The sequence below is a fragment of the Cetorhinus maximus genome, chromosome 7 (assembly GCF_964194155.1).
Source record: "Cetorhinus maximus chromosome 7, sCetMax3.hap1.1, whole genome shotgun sequence".
NCBI classification, from domain to species: domain Eukaryota; kingdom Metazoa; phylum Chordata; class Chondrichthyes; order Lamniformes; family Cetorhinidae; genus Cetorhinus; species Cetorhinus maximus.
In genome coordinates this window covers 50388426-50398737 of record NC_135885.1, presented here as the reverse complement: position 1 = coordinate 50398737, position 10312 = coordinate 50388426, and positions in this window count along the sequence as shown.

Below are 10312 nucleotides of genomic sequence, written 5' to 3'. Positions count from 1 at the left end.
ACACAACAAAAGGGAGAGGTCGCAGACTGATGGAGTCTGACATCAAGGTCCTCACAGACTTTGAAAATAGAGCCATCCAGCTGGCCAGCGATGATGTGGACCATTTCTGTGCTGGCAGTGAGGTTGGCCGTGCTCAACTAAGTGAGGATCCAGCAGTGTAACGTCCATCAGACAGCCATGCTGTGAGTGAGTTCCCCTGTAACATAGTCCACTTCTATGCATTAATTATCTCTCCTTGCTTTCACAGACATATCTGGGAAGCAGCCGAGGGGATCCACAAGTCAGGTCCTCGACTCCAGCCCTGAAGACACCACAGAATAGGAATCCGCAGACACCGAAATTGATGACCCGTCATGGTGCTCTCTCACACCCTCCACAGTGCAGACACACATCTCAGTGGGACCTAGTTCTAAGGTAGCCCCGGGGTCACAACCTGGGAGCACATTGCACTGTCTGATCCACAGAAGGCAGCAGCAGGGACTTCCCAGGTCTCCGGCACTCGGAGGACTGCTGGAGGCCAAGTCAGATGAGGAGCCTCTGGACTCTGTCATATCTCAGTTGCTGGAGCTGCAAAGGCAAGCTTGGGAACATCGGGAAGGGATGTCCGCTGCACTCCTCAGATTACAAGGCACGATGGAGGAGTCAGTCTGCCTTCAGTCTGAGGTGATAGCGCCGGCATGCCAAGGTCAACACTGGTGGGATTGCGGCTGGAACCTTGGTCCAGAACATCAGTTTTGCACTGTCGCAGGAGCTGCATTCCATCACTGAGGCACTTGCAGGCATCCATCAGTGTTAACGCAAGAGTGGGGCAGGGCATCTTGAGCTCACTCCAGCTGCCCCTTCCTCTCAAGGAGTCAGCTAAGGGCCCTCGGGCACGCATAGGGAGGAGGATCAGCAGGTGCGCACCCCAGAGCCATCCACCCAGGTGACTTTGGGATTGCCGGCCCATCCAAATCCCCTCTTCCTGTGACCTCAGCAGCTCCAGTTCTGTAGGCCGAGGAGGGTGAGACTGCCACAGCAGGTCCCCAAAAGCAGGCCAGGGCCCTCCAGATCTCGGTTCTCCAGAGGGCGCCCGCCAAGTTCATCACAAACAACAGAGCATAGCAGTCAGCAGGCCGCCTCCACCTCCACTGTGGATGTCGGGGGAGAACCAAGACGTTAGAGTCATAGAGCCATAGAGGTCTACAGCACAGAAAAAGGCCCTTCAGCCCATCAAGTCTGCGCCGGTCAAACGAGTATCTAACTATTCTAACCCCATTTTCCAGAACTAGGCCCATAGCCTTGTATGCCATGGCATCGCAAGTGCACATCCAAATACTTCTAAATGTTATGAGGGTTTCTGCTTCTAAGACCCTTTCAGGTAGTGAGTTCCAGATTCCCACCACCCCCTGGATGAAAAAATTATTCTTCACATCCCCTCTAAACCTCCTGCCCCTTAGAACTATGCCCCCTGGTTATTGATCCCTCCACCAAGGGGAAAAATTCCTTCCTGTCTACCCTACCTATGCCCCTCATAATTTTATACACCTCAATCATGTCCCCCCTCAATTTCCTCTGCTCCAGGGAAAATAACCCCAGTCTATCCAATCTCTCCTCATAACTGAAACTCTCCAGCCAGGCAACATCCTGGTAAATCTCCTCTGCACTCTCTCTAGTGCAATCACATCCTTCCTATAATGCGGATTCCAGAACTGCACGCAATACTCTAGCTGTGGCCTAACCAGTGTTTTATACAGTTCCAGCATAACCTCCCTACTCTTATATTCTATGCCTCGGCTAATAAAGGCAAGTATCCCACGTTGCGGCAGGGTTAAAAAGGTCAATAAGATGTAGTTGCATAACATGGGCATGGGTGTTAATCACTTGTACTTCAAGTTGACCATTGTAAAAACACTTCAAAGAATGTCTCCTTGTCTGTAGCTCCTTGTTATGATGAGCAGAATTCGTGCCAGTCAGATGTGAAACCTTGCTTCCTGCACAAAATGAAGGCTAGTGTCACAGTCCAGGTCCTGTCTCCTGTGGGCGTGTAACCTTTTGAGCACTGTGATTGTCCGGCTTCAAAGTCACTCTCCAGATTAGTGATGCGCACCTCTATGTGGCTTTTGTTTGCTGCAAGAATCTCATTCCCAAGTGTCCCTGGGTTCTGTGATGTTCTCTGTGTGCTCTCAGCACCTTAGAAGCGGAAGCAGGGCTGTCCCCTCCGTCTTGACACCATTTCTGACAGGTGAAGGTGTGGTGCTGAAGGGAACAGGTGATGAAGCCTGCCAAAGTATCAAATTGTCTTAACGTCCACGTGCCCGCTGTTTCTCAGCAGTGTCTTCATGATATGAGCTCCTTCACAGAGTGCATGTGCGCTGCCCTCAGCAAGACAGGTGTCAGATGCTCCCAGGTGCAATGTGAAGATCTCAGGAGTGTCCCTGCTGCATCTCATCATCATCCTCCTGGAATCTTATGGCATTGAGGACCTCACAAATATGCCTGCCTCGTCTGGCCAGTGCAATGGCCTCATCGCCTGTACCCTTGCCCTCCAGGACCTTATCACTCTCATTCCATCAACATCCTCCTCATCGGAGGAGACGTGCAGCTTCTGCGTCTCATCCAGCTCCTTCCCCCTTTGCATCATCAGGCTGTGTAGCACACAGCATGCCAATATGATGCTTGACATCCTCTGGGGAGTATACTGTAGTGCTCCGCCAGATCAGGCACTGGAACCTCATTTTCAGGATGCCATTGGTATGCTCAGTCAAACTCCAGGTTGCAGCATGAGCTTTGTTGCACCTTCTCTCACCAGGAGTTTTAGGCCGCCTCATGGACATTGTCAGCCATGTAATTTGTGGGTAGCCCTTGTCCCTAAGGAGCCAACCCTGCAGCCTGTGTTGTCCTTGGAAGATGTCAGGGATCTTAGACCTGTTGAGGATGTATGAGTTGTGGACACTTCCAGGGTTTCTTGCACAAGCCTGCATGATCCATTTGTTATGGTCGCAGACCAGCTGAACATTGAGAGAATGAAAGCTTTTGCAGTTCACATACTGGAATGCTTGTTGCCAGGGAGATTTAAGCGCCACGTAAGTGCAGTCGATGGCATCCTTCACCTGTGGGAATCCAGAAATCTCAGCAAATCCCAGTGTTCTTGCTGAAAGCAAAATACTGCGGATGCTGGAAATCTGAAACAAAAACAAAAAATGCTGGAAAACTCAGCAGGTCTAGCAGCATCTGTGGAGAGAGAAACAGAGTTAAAGTTTCGAGTCCTGATGACCCTTCTTCAGAGCTCTGAACAAGGGTCATACGGACTCGAAACATTAACTCTGTTTCTCTCTCCACAGATGCTGCTAGACCTGCCCAGTGTTCTTGCTTCCTGGCTTGCATGATCTCTGTCGAAGTTGACAAAGTTCTGTGTCTTGGAAAATAGGGTGCCGTGACCTCATGGATACATTTGTGGGTGGAGGCTTGTGAGATCCCACAAAGGTCCCCAGTGGAGCCTTGGAGGAGCTACTGCCATAGAAATTGAGCATGGCAGTAACTTTAACTGCCACTGGCAATAGATTCCCTCCAAGTCCTGGAAGTGCCAAATCCTGCAGAAGGTGGCATATGTGTGTGACCAGTTCCTTTGCCATGCGTATGCGCTGGCAACACTGGTTCTCGCTCAACTGCAGTTAGCACATGCGCTACCTGTAGACCCTGGGTCTAATGAAGTGGCTATGAGCAACGGCTCTGGGGGGTTCATCCTCTGTGTGTGGAAGAGGCTGTGCAGCCCCTTGGTCTTCTGTGTTCTGCTCCTCCCTTTGGTGATTCAGGTGCCTCTGTCGCATTCTTCTCCTTCTTCTCTCCCGCCTATAAGCAATGAGGCAGACAGCAAGATCACCAAGCTCCATATTCCTGATGATCCCCTCATTGCAGTGTCAAAGTGATAGATGCAAGGGTCAGCAATGGTCTCGTAAGGGCCTTTCTTGGTCAAGTCATCATCTGTGGCTGCTTCTCAAGGCCGCTTAATGTATGCCGGAGAGTCCAGACCACCACGTAGCTGCCCAGTGTTTAGTGCGCATGATGGTTCACCATGCCCCCATCCAGCATTGTCCCACACCACATGACCGTGTGGCAATAGCTTCAGCCACTCAACTACACCCTGAACTCTTATCTCGGGCGCAGGCATTGTCCTAACCTGCACTCCAAGGCTTCATGATTTGTTTCAATCATGAGGGTGACATTTCAACGTGAACTAAAACATAATGCAAGGGACTAGGGGCAGGATATTGAGGTCGGCGAACGTTGAGGGGGGAACGCCGACACATAAAATGACGCGGGATGACATCGGTCGGAACTCCCGATGTCACCCCGCCTCATTTCAATTTTCAGGTTGACGCAGTCGAATCAGCTGTGCACCCGCCGATCTGTCAATGACCAATTGAAGCCATTTAAAAAGTAATTGAACTCGTTAAAGGACCTGCCCGTCCAACCTTAAGGTTGGCAGGCAGGCCAGGAGCCCTGGCAGGCTTCAGCAAAAGCGTGAAACCTCATCCATTGGGGGAATGAAGTTTCATGTAGGTTTTTAAAAATTTAATAAAAGTTTAATTAAAAGTGATGGACATGTCCCAATTCATGTGACAGTGTCACATGAGGGGACATGTCAGGGAAACTTTATTTTTCTATATTTACCATTTTTGAATCTGGCGTCAATCTCCCTGAGGCAGCACTTAGCCTCAGGGAGATGAGTGCACTCTTTCATGCGCATGCGTGAAAGAGCGCACTCTCGGCTTAGGGAATCGCCCCCGCCCGCACAGGGAAGCACTTCCTGGTGGATGTGACACTGGGCGAGCCCATGTGGGGCGCCGATCGGAGGCGCACCCGCTCCTGAATTTCCTCCCCTGACGGGAGAAAATTCTGCCCTAGGTGTCGATGGCCACTTTTAGCAAGAGAATGCTCAAGTTGCCCAATGGTCCTGCGGCACCATAGCACTCATTTAAGTTTGAAGTGTGCGCGCGAGGGGTTAACAGTAGAGCACCAATCATTGGCACTGTCACGAATTAGTGCTGCTTGAGTGGGCGCAATTGCTTGACCAGCCTGACTCCAAGCATGTCAATTCAGCTCAAGCTAAATGCTCTCAGCTGCAGAAGAGTGTCATCTTTGACATGATTTGGCATTTGCCCAGTCATTTTCTTCCCCTCCAACCGGCATGTATTTGTGTTCAAAGTTCAATCTGTGCTGCCACAATGCCCCCCTTGCACTGTTGCCCTTACCCTGAGATTCCCTTCTCGCCAGCATTGTCGCCCTTGCCCCACAGTTCCCTTTTACCCCTCTCCTCGCTTGCCCTGTCGCCTTGCCTTGAGGGTCTGTTCTCCCAGGCACTGTAGTCTTCGCCCTAAGGTTCCCTTCTCCCCCAGCACTGTTACCCTTGCCCTGGCACCGCAAGCTAGCCACGAAGAAGCCACTGTGGAGACTTGCCTGTGACACACCCCCTCCCCCCACCGGCTCCCCACCAAATCCATGGAGCCCCTTCCTTGCATTGGGATCATCGTGAGGACTGCGCAAAGTTGCATGCATTCACCTCCGAGTTCCCCTCAAAGTTCAGGTCACCAGGTGCATGCCTTTTAAAGATAGTTGTAAATCATACTGTCGTAAAAAGGAAAAGAGTAAGTAAAGTGAGTGTTGGTCCTCTAGAGAGTGACAGTGGGGAGTTAATAGTAGATAATAAGGAAGTGGCGGAAGAAATTAACAAATATTTTGCTTCTGTGTTCAATATAGAGGATACAAAAAACATTTCAGTAATAGCTGCAAATCAGGGGGTGAACAGGAGAAAGGAGCCTGGTGAAATTGAAATCACAAGGGAAACGGTACTGAGCAAATTGATGGAGCTGTGGGCTAGCAAGTCTCCGGGTCCCAAAGGACTACATCCTAGGGTTTTAAAAGAGATGGCTAATGAGGTAGTCGATGTGCTGGTGTTAGTATTCCAAAATTCACTAGGTTCTAGAAAGGTTCCATCAGACTGGAAAGTAGCAAATATAACCCTTCTATTCTAGAAGGGAGGGAGGCAGAAAATAGGAAACCATAGGCCAGTTAGCTTGACATCTGTCGTGGGGAAGTTATTAATCGATCATTAAAGAGGTTACAGCTGGGCACTTAGAAATGCTCAAGGTAATCGGAAAGAGACTGCATGGTTTTGTGAGAGGAAAATCATGTTTAACCAATTTATTGGAGTTTTTTGAAGGAGTAACATGCGCAGTGGATGAAGGGGAGCCTGGAGACATACAGTACTTGGATTTCCAGAAGGCATTTGATAAGGTGCCACATCAAATTATTATGGAAACTAAAAACTATGGTATAGGGGGTAACATATTAGCATGGGTAGAAGATTGACTGGCTGGCAGAAAGCAGAGAGTATGCGTAAATGGGTCTTTTTCGGATTGGTAGGATGTGATGAGTAGAGTCCCACAGGGGTTTGTGCTGGGGCCTCAACTTTTTACAATTTACATGAATGACTTAGATGTGAGGAGTGAAGACATGGTAGCTAAATTTGTAGATGACACAAAGATAGGTAGGAAAGTATGTCCTGAAGAGGACATGAGGAGGTTGCAGATGGATATAGATAGGTTGAATGAGTGGGCAAAGATCTGGCAAATGGAGTTTAATGTGGGAAAATGTGAAGTTGTTCACTTTGGCAGGAAGAACAAAAAAGCAGAGTTTGACATAAATGGAGAACAGCTGCATAATTCTGAGGTGCAGAGGGATCTAGGTGTTCTCGTACATGAGTCACAAAAGGTTAGTGTGCAGGTACAGCAAGTAATTAAGAAGGCTAATGGAATGCTATCCTTCATTATGAGAGGGATTGAACATAAAAGTAAGGATGTTATGCTTCAGTTATACAGATCATTAGTGAGACTGCACCTCGAATACTGTTTTGGTCTCCTTATTTAAAGAAGGATGTAAACCCATTGGAGGTGGTGCAAAGGAGATTTACCACATTGATACCTGGAACGAGTGGGTTGTCTTATGAGGAAAGGTTGGACGGACTGGGCTTGTTTCCACTGGAGTTTAGAAGAGTGAGGGGTGATTTGATTGAAGTACACAAGATCCTGAACAGCCTTGGCAAGGTGGACGTCGAAAAGATGTTTCCTCTTGTGGGTGAGTCCAGAACTAGGGGGCACTGTTTTAAAATTAGGGGTTGCCCTTTTAGGACAGAGATGTGGAGAATATTTTTCTCACAGAAAGTTGCGTGACTTTGGAACGCTCTGCCTCAGAAGGTGGTGGAGGTGGGGTCATTGAATATTTTTAAAGCAGAGTTAGATAGATTCTTGCCAGGCGAGGGAATCAAAGGTTATTGGGGTTAGATGGCAATGTGGAAATCAAAACATGAGAAGATCAGCCATGATCTTGTTGAATGGTGGAGCAGGCTCAAGGGGCTGAATGGTCGTTTCCTGTTCCTATTTCTTATGTTCTTAAAATCACGCTGATGTGGGATTTAAATTTGAAGTTGGGGGGGGGGCGGCGGGGTGATTCTGGCGTATGGCCACAATAATGAGATGCAAATGCATTCTAATTAAGTTCCTGACGTTTGACGGCAGAAAACGCACCCACTATTGATAGGGGGAGGGATGGGACAATCGCTTCCTGGATTCACATCACTGGAAAATGTGCCTAGGGCCTTCTCAGAAGATTCTTTGATCTTGCCATCGAGCGCGCCCATCATGTTCGGGCACCGAAAATCCCGGCCCAAATCTTAGTATTCTTAGTTGTAAGGATAACTGTCAGTTATTTATGATGAAAAATGCTGGCCTAGAAAGAACATGATTGAAGCTTTTAACTGTGATGAATACAATCCAGTTACATAGCTTACCAGAAATAGAAAGGGACAGTTGAAGAAGAGATTATGGCAGTGGAGATAAAAATCAGAATGGCTTTCCATTTTTATACATGTCTCTTTTCAAACTAGCAGTGGAGACAGCAGTAGTATTGGCCAGTTTTCCATCCACAGCTATCTTAAGCAGATCATAATGCATTATTCAGTAGGGTCAGCAACTTCTCCACTTTTTCCAACTGTCTAACAGCAGCAACATGAAAGAGCAACAGGACTCTACAGCACTGCTGTGTTTCCTAGAGTCCATAAGGTCATCAACTTCATCCATGGTGCAATTTGGGCCTCTGCACAGAATACTGTCCTCTTTATGACCAAAAAAATGTTTAACCTTTGTATGTAACCTCCAGCAGAGTGGCATGGAGCGTAATTTCACCTTTGCCAGAAACCTTCACTTTAAGGCAATCATCTGTGCCTTCCTTGTTAGAAGGAGAAAGGATGGATTCAGTGAGACCATGACTACTCCAGGCAGCCATGACCATGACACCCATATACCATTCATAAATATAAGACAAGTGCAGGTACAATGAAATTCATGCTATAATCAGAATAACCATACTGTTTATCTTAAGCAGCATTCCAAATGTTGAGACTGATTTGGGACAGCCTTACAATATAACTTCCTCTACCTTGAATTTGCAGAATGCTAGTCTGCTGCACGCTCCATGATTTCACTGAAAGTGGTTGATATCAAGATACTAAAGTGTGTCACAGCTACATGATTTCTCCAAAAGATAAGACACATTTATCAAATAATCATGCCCAAACCACCTTATCCTATACTACTAGTTCTGATGAAGAGTCATATGGACTCGAAACGTTAACTCTGTCTTCCTGTCCACAGATGCTGTCAGACCTGCTGAGCTTTTCCAGCCATTTTTGTTTTTATTTCAAATTTCCAGCATTCGCAGTATTTAGATTTTATTTTGATTTTATCCTATACTTTAACGTTCAGTTCTTCAAAGACCATTTGTTTCTATCTGATACTGGATCTTGCTACATTGCAATAATGGAAATTAATATTAAAAAATAGTACTCTAAATCAAGTACAGTATATTTCTTTCCTTTTTCTATAAACTTGAGCTCATGTAAAGCTTTGCTGCCCACATCCTAACTTGCACCCCACCCCTTTGCTCACCCCTTTTGGCACCTGACCCAGCAATGCCTCTATTTTAAAATTCTCATCCTTGTATTCAAATCCTTCCATGGCCTCACCCCTCTCTATCTCTGAGCTCTACAATCTTCTCAAGAACTCTGGCCAAAGTTTTCTCAGCCCTGTGGAGTCGAGAGGGTTGGGAAATTAGTGGAAAACCCCATCAGGATGGCTCCACGAGATGGTCCTGCCTCTGGGCAAGTTTCCCAGGGGAAAATCATTACTGGAATTGGCAATTTGCTCACCAGAGGTGGGAGGTAATCAAGGCACTTAAGGCCTCAAATAGTGGCCATTTTCAGAGAGGCAAGTTTGCTACTATTGCACAGCACCCCCATGTCCAGAGCCCAACAACACTTTGGAGATTTTACAGTGGGAGGTCAGAAGGCAATCACACGCTGCTGCATGTGCTAGTACCAATGATGTCAATTGTTGAAAACGGTACATCTACAGCTAAACACATTCATGTGGAGGCGTTTCCCTCCACACTGGTCCTGACAGTTCAGAGCCTTCTTTTTAAACATGTAATCTACACCCTTTTGAGAGCACCTCTGATTTGAGGTGCCACCTAGATTTCCCTCTGCTGAGCAGCACACACCTCTCCCATTGGGGTTGCCAGCCATCCCCATCATGTCCTCCAATTTGCTGTCCTTATCCTAATTGTGTGGTGAACAAAGAGGCAGCCCTTTGCAAGGAATAAGTATGTGGCCTGATTGTAGAGATTCTGCTATCACAGGATGACCTTGTACTGTGCATTGTGAAGGTCCCCAAGTGAGCCAACCACATTTGGGGTCCTCAGTGATGATTACAGTAATATCTCATCTGGAAGTCAATTAGATAGTGTTCAAAGAAAATAAAATATTAAGGATGCTAGAAATCTGAAATAGGAACAGAGTGCAGGAAATGTGCAGCAGGGTCTGTATCTGGAGAAAGAAACTGTTAATATTTCAAGTCAATGATGTTGCATTAGAACTGAAAAACTTTAAGAGATGTAAGATGTTTTAAGCAAGTACAGAGGGAGGGAGGAGGGTGCAAAAAAAAGAACAAAAGGGAAAGTCAGTTAAAGGGTGGAAGACAGGACGCACAAAATGACAAAGGATGATGGTGCGAGGCAAAAGAGATGGTAACTGGCCAAGTAAAGAAATAAAAGGTAGGTGTAAATAGGAAAGCAAAATCACCAACAACAGCTTCCCTCCAAAAATAGAAAAATAAAAAAATTGGGGGCAGAGATCTGAAAATTGTTGAACACAATGATGAGCCTGGATGACTGTGAAGTGCCACTGTGACATCAGCCATCTCAATTTCTTTGTTTTCCC